A 15058-nucleotide genomic window follows, 5' to 3' on the forward strand; every position below is an offset into this window, starting at 1 on the left:
AGTACCGTTGTTTTCGAACTGACAAGGAGAACACACGACAATCGGATTTTTGTAACTGTTTGTATTTATGGTATGTAGAATTCAGAACTCAAATAGGAATGTGCCAAAGCATGTTAATGCAACTCTCGAAAATTCTCGAGCAAATCGACTCTCAAGTTTTCAAAGCACCATTAATCTGCTAAATTTAGGATGATTTTCTGATGGATCATTTGGCTCTCATTCCACGTGAGAAGTATCGATTCGAGTCCCAGCTGATACAAATTTTTAAAAAATGATGCATGTTCTGTGAGCATTTCCGTGAAGTGTAAAAGACATAAAAATATTAAAAAAGAAAACACAGTTGAGTCTGGTAGTCGCTGGATCGTGTCTGGCTCCAGTCACTACTTTTTTCTTTTCGTCTTTTCCAATTCAGTCGAATTTTTACGTCACTTAGCTATAAGATTTATCAAATATGCGCTAATTAACCAATAGGCTATTGTCATTGTTATGAAAAGTGTACATCTTCTTAATTCTAATTGCAGGGTGGTAATAATTAAACTTTCGCTAATTGAGACGGCTCCCATGACAAACGAGTGATCGTATGACAATGAAGCGTTGTGAAAACATTTGTAAGAACATGCAGGAGATAAATAACGAAAAAAGTAGTGAAAGAATCACATTTCATTTTCCACATGAAAGGAAAACATTCGTTGCTTGTGTTCCATGTTTACGTACCACATCAATGTGACAATCATTTGCGTATACTACATACTTGAACCACACTAGACATTGCTGTAGGCCTACTACTACCAAGACCACCAGTGGACCACGAAATGTTCAGCTGTCGTCGCACAGCCCGAGCACTGCTTGAAGATCGCACACTGCGTCGAGCATTCCCAGCCATTTCAACAGTAACTACTTCAACAATTTGTGGCACAGTTGACCGTCGGCGCCGGCCGCGGTGGTCTAGCGGTTCTGGCGCTGCAGTCCGGAACCGCGGGACTGCTGCGGTCGCAGGTTCGAATCCTGCCTCGGGCATGGGTGTGTGTGGTGTCCTTAGGTTAGTTAGGTTTCAGTAGTTCTAAGTTCTAGGGGACTTATGACCTAAGATGTTGAGTCCCATAGTGCTCAGAGCCATTTGAACCATTTTTTTGACCGTCGGCCTCTCCCAGGAGCAATTTCCAAATCGTCAGCTAATTCAAACTTCCGAATCATGTTCTTCGACCCAAGTGTGGCTACATCAACCTACATTCTTCTGAGTTTGCTTAGTGTATTCACCTCTTGATCTCCCTCTACGATTTTTACCCTCCACGGTTTCCTCCAGTACTGAATTGGTGATTCCTTGAAGCCTCAGAACATGTGCTACCAATCTATCCCTTCTTCTAGTCAAGTTGTGCCACAAATTCCTCTTCTCCTTAGTTATGTGATCTACCCATCTAATCTTCAGCATTCTTCTGTAGCACCACATTTCGCAAGCTTCTATTATTTTATTGTCTAAACTATTTATCGCCCATGTTTCACTTCCACACATGGCTAAACTCCTCACAAATACTTTCAGAAAAGACTACCTGACACTTAAAACTATATTGAATGTTAACAAATTTCACTTCTTCAAAAACGCTTTCCTTGCCATCGTCAGTCTTCGTTTTATATCTGCTCTGCTTCGACCATCATCAGTTATTTTGCTGCCCAAATAGCAAAACTCATTTACCACTTTAAGTGTCTCATTTTCTAATCTAATTCCCTCAGCATCACCTGATTTATTCAATTACATTCCATTATCCTCGTTTTGCTTTTGTTGATGTTCATCTGACATCCTCCTTTCAAGACACTGTCCATTTCGTTCAACTGCTCTTCCAGGTCCTTTGCTGTCTCTGACAGAATTACAGTGTAATCGGCAGACTTAATTGTTTTTATTTCTTTTCCATGGAATTTAATTCCTCATCCAAATTTTTCTTTGGCTTCCTTTACTGCTTGTTCAATGTACAGACTGAATAACATCGGGGATAGGCTACAACCCTGTCTCACTCCCTTCTCAACCACTGCATCCCTTTCGTGGCCCCAGATTCTTCTAACTGTCATCTGGTTTCTGTACAAATAGTCAATAGCCCTTCGCTCCTTGTATTTTATCCATGCCATCTTTAGAATTTGAATGAGTATATTCCAGACAACATTGTCAAAAGGTGTCTATAAGTCTACAAATGTTGGAAACGTAGGTTTACGTTTCCTTAACATAGTTTCTAAGATATTAGAAGGGTCAGTGTTACCTCGCGTGTTCCAACATTTTTACGGAATCCAAACTGATCTTCTCCGAGGTCGGCATCATCCACTTTTTCCATTCGTCTTTAAAGAATTCGTGTTAGTATTTTGCAACAGTAACTAATTTCCACATCTGTCACCACCTGCTTTCTATGGAAATGGAATATTATATTCTTTTTGAAGTCTGAGGGTATTTCGCTCACCAGATAGTATTGTTTTGTCATGGCTGGCTCTCCCAAGGCTATCAGTAGTTCTAATGGACTGTTGTCTACTCCTACGGCCTTGTTTCGACTTAGGTCTTTCAGTGCTCAGCAAATTCTTCATGCAGTATCATACCTCCCATTTCATCTTCATGTACGTCCTCTTCCATTTTCATAATACTGCCCTCAAGTTTATAGGTATAGACCCTCTGTATACTCCTTCCACCTTTCTGCTTTCCCTTCTTTGCTTAGGACTGGTTTCCCATCTGCGCTCTTGACATTCATACAAGTGGTTCTCTTTTCTCAAAAGATCTCTTTAATTTTCCTGTAGGCAGTGTCTATCTTACCCCTAGTGATATATGCCTCTACGTCCTTGCATTTGTGCTCTAGCAATCCCTGCTTAGCCATTTTGCACTTCCCGTCGATCTCATTTTTGAGACGTTTGTATTCCTTTTGGCCTGCTTCATTTACTGTATTTTTATATTTTCTCCTTAAATTCAATATCTCTTCTGTTACCGAAGGATTGCTGCTAGCCCTTGTCTTTTTACCTACTTGATCCTCTGTTGCCTTCACTATTTCATCTCTCAAAGCTACCCATTTTCTTCTACTGTATTCCTCTCCCCCATCCTTGTCAATCGTCAATTGTTCCGTAATGCTCTCTCTGATACTTTCAGTTTATCCAGGTCCCATCTCCTTAAATTCCTACCTTTTTGCAGTTTCTGCAGTTCGTACTCAATAAATTGTGGTCGAAGTCAACATCTATCCCTGGAAATATCTTATAATTTATAACCTGGTTCCTAAATCTCTGCCTAACCATTATATTATCAATGTGAAACTTCTGGTGTTCCCAGGTCTCTTCCACGGATACAATAAATCGTTGAATTATAAAATTTCTACTGTAAACTTCAACCAAACAATAAGAAATTAAACAGTTGCAAATATAAAGAAAAATTGGATTAACTTGAAAGTTAGCTTTTGTCACTGTCGCACTAATATCATCCGATTCGACGAGTATCTTTCTAATAAATTCTGTCCGAACAGACCTAGATAGCGCAACGGTACCGACCGACTGCCGTGTCATCCTCAGCCCACAGACTCACTGGTTGCGGAGATGGAAGGGCATGTGGTCAGCACACCGCTCTCCCGGGTGTATGTCAGTTTACGAGACTAGAGCCGCTACTTCTCAATAAAGTAGCTCTTCAGTTTGCCTCACAAGGGCTGAGAGAGCCCCTCTTGCCAACAGCGCTCGGCAGACCGTATGGTCACCCATCCAACTGTTAGCCCCGCCCGACAGCGCTGAACTTCGGTGATCTGTCGGGAACCGGTGTTACCACTGCGGCAAGGCTGTTGGCATGAGTATGTTCCATCAAACATATTATTACAAAATCATTTTTAAATAACGGGGCTTACATTACACGGCAGATCAGCTTCCATCATTTTCAAAGTGAGTACATTCCGTACATTCCCAGACTGTCTTAACACACACTGTTACTCTCTTCAAAAAGTAACTTTCCTGACCAACATCTGTGGTCTGAAGAACAAACTTACAAAGGATTTGGTTATGTCAATACTACAAAGGTTGAGTACATTATCAAATTCGCAACTTCATTAACATTTATGGGCAAAACTCCTTCAAAATGCATGGCATATGAGACAGTCCCCTTTCAGTACTGACAACAACGCAAATGCTGCAGCGCACCGTCTGAACGTCATACCTACACAGTGAGATGATAGAAGTCATCAGATATCTTCTAATACCGTGTCGGAGCTTCTTTTTCCCGGCATAGTGCAGCATCTCGACATGTTTTTGACTTAACAAGTCGTTGGAAGCTCCTGCAGAAATATTGTACCATGTTGCTTTTATAGCCGTCCACAATGGTGAAAGTGTTGCCGGTACAGGATTTTGTGAACGAACTGACCTCTTTGTTACGTCCCACAAATGTTCGATGGGATTCTGGACGGCCAAATCATTCGATCGAACTGTGAGAGTCGAACGGTGTGGCAGAGCGGTTCTAGGCGCTACAGTCTGGAACCGCGCGACCGCTACGGTCGCAGGTTCGAATCCTGCCTTGGGCATGGATGTGTGTGATGTCCTTAGGTTAGATAGGTTTAAGTAGTTCTAAGTTCTAGGGGACTGATGACCTCAGCAGTTAGGTCCCATAGTGCTCAGAGCCATTTTTGAAATGTCATGATGTTCTCCAAAACAGTCGCTAACCACTGTGGCCCAGTCACATGGCGCATTGCCATACATAAAAGAATCCATCGTCGTTTGGTAACGTGAAGCCCACGAATGGACGCATATGGTCTCCAAGTAGTCGAACATCCATTCACTTCCATGCAAACACCATCCACAGCATTATGGAGCCATCACCAGCTTGCACAGTACCCTGTTGACAACTTTGTGGCGTCTGCGCCACATTCGAACCCTACCATCAGTTCCTACCAACTGAAATCGGAGCTCATTGACTAGGCCACGGTTTTCCAGTCGGTTAGGATCCATCCGATATGGTCACGATCCCAGGAGAGCCGCCGTAGGCGATGTCGTGCTGTTAGCAAAGGCACTCGCATTGGTCGTCTGATACATTCCGTCGCACTGTCCTAATGGACACGTTCGTCGTACGCCTCACATTGATCTGTGCAGTTATTTCACGCTGTGTTGCGTGTATGTTAACACTGACAATTGTACGCAGACGGCGCTGCTTTCGGTCGTTAAGCGAAGGCCGTCGGCTACTGTGTTGTCCACGGTGAGAGGTAATGCGTGAAATCTGGTATCCTCGGCACACTCTTGCCCCTGTGAATCTCGGAGTATTGAATACCTTAACGATTTATGGAACGGAACGTCCCATGAATGTAGCTCCAATTACCATTCCGCTTTCAAAGCGTGCTAATTCCCGCCGAGCAGCCATGATGACGTCAGCAACCTTTTCTCATGAATCACGTGAGTGCAGATGAGACCCGCCAATGCACTACCGTTTATATCTTGCGTTCGCGATACTACCACCATCTGTACATGTTCATTTCGCTATCCCATGTCTTCTGCCACCTCAGCGTAAAGTTGGTTACTCGTGCGGTAAATGCTTTCCCCTTTACACTGGCTCAAGTGGCAAAAGTTTAAATATAACCATTCTGTACGCATCACAAACAAAATTCCAGTTTTCATTGCAAATATAAGTTGTTCGGTACCGACGTATTGTAAAAGATGGTTAACAAATATTTTTAGTTAAAAATACAAATTAATTTTTTAAGCTTTATGTACTTGATATTTCACGTAAACGCTCATACAACACGCACCTTCGTTTAAAAACTTACTTTGGACCAGAAGAGAACCCAGGTCACCCATGCGACAGGCGAGCATTCCATCAAAGAGATACGTGGTCCGTCTAAACATTGCCCTTGCGGTAGTAAACTAGTGCTCTCAGAAGGCTTGAACGTCGATTTTGTCGAGAATGTTTGAGAGTTGCATTGACCTGCTGTGGTGGACTGATATTTGTGTTCTGAATTTCAAGTACCATAAATTAAAAAGTTATAAAAACCTTTCGTCGTGTGGGGTCTCCTTGAGGTGTCTGATTGTTGTAAACAAACATTTGAAGAGAACAAATGTACTGTGGAGGCTGTTATCAGTATGTCCCACTGATTTAAAAGGGATCTAAAAGAGATACTAGAGTAGCCTCCATTGTTAGATGCTTCTGTCCGACAGACACTTTCTTCTCCAAGGAAGAGCTGTCCATAATATGACGCTGGAAATGGAAATGAGCGTTTGGCGTCATTGGCCGGGAGGCCCCTCGCGGGGCAGGTCCGGCCGCCTTGGCGCAGGTCTTATTACATTCGGCGACCTGCACGCCGGATGGGGATGAAATGATGATGAACACAACACAACACCCAGTCCCTGAGCGGAGAAAATCTCCGACCCAGCCGGGAATCGAACCCGGGCCCGGAGGACGGCAATCCGTCACGCTGACCACTCAGCTACTGGGGCGGACAATATGACGCTACAAGTCATTGAAGAATAAAAATAGGAAAAGTAAGTCAAATTTTTGACAATGTCATCTTCAAAATCTGATCTTACCGTAAGCCAAATGTTGCAGAGCTAAGACGTTGAAAATGATCTGCAGGTTCATATCAGTATTAACACCAAGAATTTAGAATACGTCATTTATTGATTTACCTCCACGCATTATCTCTAAATTTGTGGTCAGGCCTTTTATAGTACAGAAATGTGTGTGAGAAATGCGTGTGTTGTACTTTTTTACGTTCAATGAGATCCATTTGGAGGGACTGCAAGAAAATTTTATTCACATTAAAATCTGACTTGTATAGAGAGTACTTTGCTATGTTCGTATTTTAAACAAATGAAATTAACTTGCTGAAACATGTATGGGGAATAATGTTTTACGTTACTGCCATGAACTGTATTGAAATTCAGTTCCTGGCTATTATAGACAAAAAATCATTTAATGCATGTAATTTAGATCCTAATCTGGCTTAAACCGAACTAATGTGAATGCACTCGGCTTATTCCTTGAAAAGATTTATCTCTAACCTTAATGTGAATTTACCGACTGAAATAAGCCCTGAAAGTGAGATCTTTCCAGCCTGAATTGCAATTACAAGCAACGGATATTCTCTGCACACCTGTCCCGCATCTCTTGGTCTCGTACAGCGATGAATTTACCTCATGCGCTGAAAGAAAATACATTTGCATATCTTTGTGTGCAATGGGTATAGCTCATTCTGTTACAAATAAGGAGAGACTGTGACCGTGGAAAATATAGACTGAAGGTTACGGAAAGTTATGCAGGGGGTGTGTAAAATCAGTAACAAAAATTTGAAATAAATCTATATTGAGATAGAAATTGCAGAGACAATGGGGATTCCAACAACGGACACTATAAGTCTACACAAGGCCAAATACTAAAGGCACACAATGCTTGACCGTGTGTTAATGAAAATACAAACCTCGCAAACTTACACATTACTTTTAATTACAAAAGACACCGAAAAACGCATTTAGAAGGAGAATAAAAAGCTACAAAGAAAGCATACAGGAAGCAAGAACCTACAAGTGGTCCACAACATAGGTCGAATTAACAGTTGGCTGTTATGCACGTCAAGATTCAGGCGCGGCACCCATGAAAGCATCTAATCTCCAGTATTCTTCTATAATACTACATATCAAAAGCTTCTATTATCTTGTTGTGTGAGTTGCCTATCGCCCTTGTTTCACTTCCACACAACATTACACTCGAGACAAATACCTTCACAAGAGACTTCTTAACATTGAAACTTATGTTAACAGTTTAAAAATTTCCTCTTTCTCACATACGCTTCTTTTGCTACTGCCAATCTGCTCTTGATATCTTCACTGCTTCGGCAAACGTCAGATAATTTGCAGCTCAGGTAGCAAAACTCATCTCGAACTTTTAGTGTCAATCTAATTCGCTCAGAATTGCTAACTTTGTTTATAAAATATTTATGCTAATGGCCATTAAAATTGCTACACCATGAAGATGACGTGCTACAGATGCGAAATTTAACCGACAGGGAGAAGACGCTGTGATATGCAAATGATTAGCTTTTCAGAGCATTCACACAAGTTTGTTGTGATGCTTCGTGTAAGGAGGAGAAATGCGTACCATCACATTTACGACTTTGATAAAGGTCGGATTGTAGTCTATCGCGATTGTTGTTTGTCGTATCGCGACATTGCTGCTCGCGTTGGTCGAGATCCAATGACTGTTAGTAGAATATGGAAACGGTGGGATTTAGGAGGGTAATACGGAACGCCGTGCCGGATCCCAACGGCCTCGTATCACTAGCAGTCGAGGTGACAGGCATCTTATCCTCATGGCTGTAACGGATCGTGCAGCCACGTCTCGATCCCTGAGTCAACAGATGGGGACGTTTACAAGACAATAACCATCTAAGCGAACAGTTCGACGATGTTTGCAGCAGCATGGACTATCAGCTCGGAGACCACGGCTACGGTTACCCTCGACGCTGCATCACAGACAGCAGCGCCTGCGATGGTGTACTGAACGACGAACCTGGGTACACGAATGGCAAAACGTCATTTTTTCGGATAAATCCATGTTCTGTTTACAGCATCATGATGGTCGCATCCGTGTCTGGCGACATCGCGGTGAACGCACGTTGGAAGCGTGTATTCGTCATCGCCATACTGGGGTATCACCCTGCGTGATGGTATGGGGTGCCATTGGTTACACGTCTCTGTCATCTCTTGTTCGCATTACGGCACCTTGAACAGTGGACGTTACATTTCAGATGTGTTACGACCCGTGGCTCTACCCTTCATTCGATCCCTGCGAAACCCTACATTTCATCAGGATAATGCACGACCGCATGTTGCAGGTCTTGTACGGGACCTTCTGGATACAGAAAATGTTCGACTGCTGCCCTGGCCAGCACATTCTACAGATCTCTCAGAAATTGAAAACGTCTGGTCAACGGTGGCCGAGCGTCTGGCTCGTCACAATACGCCAGTCACTACTCTTGATGAACTGTGGTATCCTGTTGAAGCTGCATGGGCATCTGTACCTGTACACGCCATCGAAGGTCTGTTTGACTCAATGCCAAGGCGGATCAAGGTTGTTCTGGGCACTGATTTCTCGGGATCTATGCACCCAAATTGCATGAATATGTAATCACATGTCAGTTCTAGTGTAATATATTTGTCCAATGAATACCCGTTTATCATCTGCATTTCTTCTTGGTGTAGCAATTTTAATGGCCAGTTGTGTATTACCTTCTTGATTTGTGAGAGTTATTACTGGTGTATAGCTAAATTTTTTTAATTTATTCAGCAAAAAGAAAGTATTTTTCAAGTATGCTACGCCTTGGACACACTTGGTTACCCATGTGGGTACGGTAGTTGATTTCTCCCCCAGTTCTCACGCAGATTTGTTGCTCAAGTCGTGTTGTAGTTCACTGTGCGTGACAGCAGGTCGCTGGGGAAACGTATCGGCTCAAATAACAAAAGCTTTACTGCGCCGAGCTGTGGCGGTTATTAGCCCGGACGGTTTGGGTGATTTGCCGTCGGCCACCGCGAGTGTGGCCAGTTGGAAAGTCTGGCCAATTAGGAGACGCGTCAAAGGGCACGGCGGCAGGCGGCCGGCCGGTGAAAGGCACCCCCGCGAGTGGCGTAGCGCACCGCGGCGCGGGCCCCGCCGGTGACCCGGGCCGCGTCTGCCGTGTCGCATCGCTTTCACGCTCCCGTGCGCTTTGCCGCTCTGCGCTGCGCCGCGGGACGCGTCTATCCGGGACACGCGGTCGTCGACTCATCCTGCTGTACGACGCCGACGGGCGCGAACATCACTCAGCAGGTTTTCTGACGCAGCATACGTACCGAGTGCGACGTTGACATAAAAATTCTCATTTTGTGAAATTGGGAGAAATATCGTGTGTTAGAGTTTTGACGTTTGTTACGTCTTGCGTTTCTAAGATACTGCATTTTTTTTTTGGTTTAGGAGACGCACCGAAGCTCCAAAGGCACTGGTTTAGGCATGCGTATTCAAATAGAGACATAAGTAAACAGGCAAAATACGGCGCTGCGGTCAGCAACGTCTATACAGGGTAGTCCATTGATTGTGACCGGGCCAAATATCTCACGAAATAAGCGTCAAACGAAACAAGTACAAAGAACGAAACTTGTCTAACTTGAAGGGGGAAACCAGATGCCGCCATGGTTGGCCCGCTAGATGGCGCTGCCGTAGGTCAAACAGATATCAACTGCGTTTTTGTAAATAGGAACCCCCATTTTTTATTACATATTCGTTTAGTACGTAAAGAAATATGAATGTTTTAGTTGGACCACTTTTTTCGCTTTGTGATAGATGGCGCTGTAATAATCACAAAAATATGGCTCAAAGTTTTAGTCGAACAGTTGGTAACAGGTAGGTTTTCAAAATTAAAATACAGAACGTACGCACGTTTGAACGTTTTATTTCGGTTGTTCCAATGTGATATATGTACCTTCGTGAACTTATCAACTCTGAGAACGCATGCTGTTACAGCGTGATTACCTGTAAATACCACGTCAATGCCATAAATGCATTTGGCAATATGTGTAACCAGATTCCTCTCAACAGCGAGTAGTTCGCCTTCCGTAATGTTCGCACATGCACTGACAATGCGCTGACGCATGTTGTCAGGTGTTGTCGGTGGATCACGATAGAAAATATCCTTAAACTTTCCCCACAGAAAGAAATCCGGGGACGTCAGATCCGGTGAACGTTCGGTCCATGGTATGGTGCTTCGACGACCAATCCATCATTCATGAAATATGCTATTCAGTAGCGCTTTAACCGCACACGAGCTATGTGCCGGACATCCATCATGCTGGAAGTACATCGCCATTCTGTCATGCGGAAAAACATCTTGTAGTAACATCGGTAGAACATTACGTAGGAAATCCGCATACATTGCACCATTTAGATTGCCATCGATAAAATGGGGGCCAATTACCCTTCCTCCCATAATGCCGCACCATATATTAACTCGCCAAGGTCGCTGGTGTTCCACTTGTCGCAGTCATTGTTTATTTTCCGTTGCCCAATAGTGCACGTTATGCCGGTATACGTTACCGCTGTTGGTGAATGACGCTTCGTCGCTAAATAGAACGCGTACAAAAAATCTTTCATCGTCCCGTAATTTCTCTTGTGCCCAGTGGCAGAACTGTACACGGCGTTCAAAGTCGTTGCCACGCAATTCTGGTGCATAGAAAAATGGTACGGGTGCAATCGATGTTGATGTAGCATTCTCAACACCGACGTTTTTGAGATTCCCGATTCTCGCGCAATTTGTCTGCTACTGATGTGCGGAGTAGCCGCGAGAGCAGCTAAAATGCCTACTTGGGCATCATCATTTGTTGCAGGTCGTGGTTGACGTTTCACATGTGGCTGAACACTTCCTGTTTCCTTAAATAACGTAACTATCCGGCGAACGGTCTCGACACTTGGATTATGTCGTCCAGGATACCGAGCAGCATACATAGCACACGTCCGGACATACATCAACACGATATCGACTTTTTCCACAATTGGTAAACGGTCAATTTTAACACGGGTAATGTATCACGAAGAAAATACCGTCCGCACTGGCGGAATGTTACGTGATACCACTTACATATACGTTTGTGACTATTACAGCGCCATCTATTAGAAACAAAAAAAGTGGTACAACTAAAACATTCATATATCTTTACGTACTACACGAATATGTAATAAAAAATGGGGGATCCTATTTAAAAAACGCAGTTGATATCCGTTTGACCTATGGCAGCGCCATCTAGCGGGCCAGCCATAGTGCCAACTGGTTTCCCCCTTCAAGCTAGACGAGTTTCGTTCTTTGTAGTTTTTTCGTTTGATGCTTATTTCGTGAGATATTTAGCCCGGTCACTATCATTGGACCACCCTGTACAAGACAAGAAGTGTCTGGCGCAGTTGTCACATCGGTTACTCCTGCTGCAATGGCAGGTTATCAAGTGAGTTTGAACGTGGTGTTATAGTCGGCGCACGAGCAATGGGACACAGCGTCTTGGAGGTAGCAATGAAGTGGGGATTTTCCTGTACGACAATTTCACGAGTGTACCGTGAATGTCAGGAATCCGGTAAAACATCAAATCTCCGACATCGCTGCGGCCGGAAAAAGATCCTGCAAGAACGGGACCAATGACGACTGAAGTGAATCATTCATCGTGACAGAAGGGCAACCCTTCCGCAGATTACTGCATATTTCAATGCTCGGCCATCAACAAGTGTCATCGTGCGAACCATTGAACGAAACATAATCGATTTGGGTTTTCGGAGCCGAAGACCCACTCGTGTACTCTTGATGACTGCACGACACAAAGCTTTACACCTCACCTAGGCCCGTCAACACCGACATTGGACCGTTGATGACTGGAATCATGTTGTTTGGTCGGACGAGTCTCGTTTCAAATTGTATTGAGTGGATGGACGTGTACAGGTATGGAGACAACCTCATGAATCCATGGATCCTGCATATTAGCAGTCATTGATTGTGGAGATTGTGGAGCCTCTGTAATGGTGGGCGGCGTGTGCAGTTGCAGTGATATAGGGCCCCTGATACGTCTAGATACCACTTTGACGGGTGACACGTACGTAAGCATCCTATCTGAGCACCTGCATCCATTCATGTACATTGTGCATTCCAACGGACTAGGGCAATTCCAGCAGGACAATGCGAAACCCCACACGTCCACAATTGCTACAGAGTGGCTCCAGGAACACTCTTCTGCGTTTAAACACTTCCGATGGCCACCAAACTACCCAGAGACGAACATTATTGAGCTTGTTTGGGATGCATTGCAATGTAATTTCAGAAGAGAGGTATCCACCCCCTCGTACTCTTACGGATTTATGGAGAGCCCTGCAGGACACATGGTGTCAGTTCCCTCCGGCACTACTTCAGACATTAGTCGAGTCCATGCCACGTCGTGTCACGGCGCTTTTGCTTGCTCGCCGGGGCGCTACACGATATTACGCAGGTATACCAGTTTCTTTTGCTCTTCAGTGTATTGCCAAGAAGGAGAATGTACCTTGTTACTGTGTCCTCTTGGTTCTTAACTGTTATTTTGTTTGTTTGCTTTCTTTGAATTTTCAGCTAATTTGTCGATTATTTACAACTGCATCTGCATATACACACTCTGCAAATCGCTGTGAAGTGCATAGCATAGGGCACTTAGGATGGTACGACAAGTTTCTTCCGGTCCCAGCAGCGCACGGAGCGCGGGGAAAGCGACTGTTTCCCCGCTGTAATCGGTCTGCTTTTGTCCTCAAGGGTGCGATGCAAAGGGTACGGAAAAATATGTCTAGATTTTTCGCTTAATATTTTTTCTTGAAATTTTGTAAATAGGTATCGCGGGATAGTTTGCGTCTATTTTCGACAGTCTGCAGTTTCTTGTTTTTCAACATTTCCGTGGCGCTCTGCGAGAGTCAAACAAACCAGTGATGATGATTCATGCTTCCATTCACTCCATACGCTCAATATACCCTCTTAGTTGGGTCCCACACACTTGAGCAGTATACTAGGGTGGGACGCACGAGTGATTTGCAAGTATCCTCCTTTGTAGATTGCATTGTCCCGTACCCTGCCAGTAAACGGAAGTGTGTCACCTGTCTTACCTACCACTGAGCCTATGCAATCATTCAAATGCATAGCCCTACAAATTGACCCAAGTATTTGTACGAGTTGGGTGATTCCAGCGGTGAATCACTTATTTGTAGTCATAGGCTACTACGTTTTCTTTTTCGTTTTTGAAGCGCATAATTTTACATTTCTGTACGTTTAAAGCAAGTTGGCAATCTTTGTACCACTTCGAAACCTTATCTACATATGACTGTATATTTTGCAGCATTTTTTCGGTCACATATTCATTACAGATAGCTGCATGATGTGTAAAAATTTTGAGGGTACTGTTAATATCGTTTCTCAGGTCGTTAATATACGATGTGCTATCTAAAAGTTCCCGGAATGAATGTATGGCTGGTGAAGCCTAGTCAGTACGACGAAACGTCGCCATACTTTTAGATTTAGTGGCTCAAGCGATTTCGTGATATGTGGTCGTGTTGAAGTTTTATGCACATTTCCTCATTTTCGTGTGTTGCATGTCTTGTGAAACTGACGGTGGCGAGTGTCTGAGAACAATGTATGTCCATAAACTTTTGTTTCAGACGCGGAAAGATCGCTACATAAGCACTTGGCATGTTGAAGCAAGCGTTTGGGGAAGATGCTTCAGGTAACAGTCAAACTTTCGACTATTTAAACGTTTTCAAGATGGCAGAGCATCGTTTCACGTTGATCCCCATTCATAAAGGCCGTCAACCACCAGTACTCCTGAAAATGTCACTGCTGTTGAGAATATGGTGTCGGAAGATCGCTGGCAGACCTTCCATGACGTATGCAATGTTGTTGTGTTGCCTTATGGAACGTGTCAGAGGATTTTTTCGGACGAAAGTGACATACGAGCGATTGGTTTCTCCATCACGACAGTGCGAGGTTACACACATTGCCCTGGTCACCCTTGAATTTCTGGCGAAAAACAAAATCACAGTTGGTCCTCATCAGCGACCTTCACCCCAATCTGGCACCAAGTGATTTTTTTTTTATTCCCCAGAATGAAATTTAGATTAAAAAGCCGCAGATGTCACACAACTGAGGAGATATAAACAGAACCGCAAGTGGTACTCCACAAGCTCACGAAAAATCCATTTCAAGGAGCTTACAGTTTATGAAAAAAAGTTGGAGTTCACATGACCGATGTTTTCGGAATCCACACTGACTACCGCTGGTCCCGGCGGGGTTCGAGTCCTCCCTCGGGCATGGGTATGTGTGTGTGTCCTTAGGATAATTTAGGTGAAATAGTGTGTAAGCTTAGGGACTGATGACCTTAGCAGTTGAGTCCCATAAGATTTCACACACACACTGACTGGATTGGGGGAAGTGATTCTTTTCGATAGTGACCCTTACCCCCCCCCCCCCCCGCTTCCCCGACGAGGGGACTACTTTGGAGGAGATGGTGATAAATAAGATGCAGGTAAACTAAAATTTTATTTACTACTAGACTTCATCGACCCATGGCT

Source organism: Schistocerca cancellata, chromosome 3, assembly GCF_023864275.1.
Source record: "Schistocerca cancellata isolate TAMUIC-IGC-003103 chromosome 3, iqSchCanc2.1, whole genome shotgun sequence".
In the NCBI taxonomy this organism is placed as follows: domain Eukaryota; kingdom Metazoa; phylum Arthropoda; class Insecta; order Orthoptera; family Acrididae; genus Schistocerca; species Schistocerca cancellata.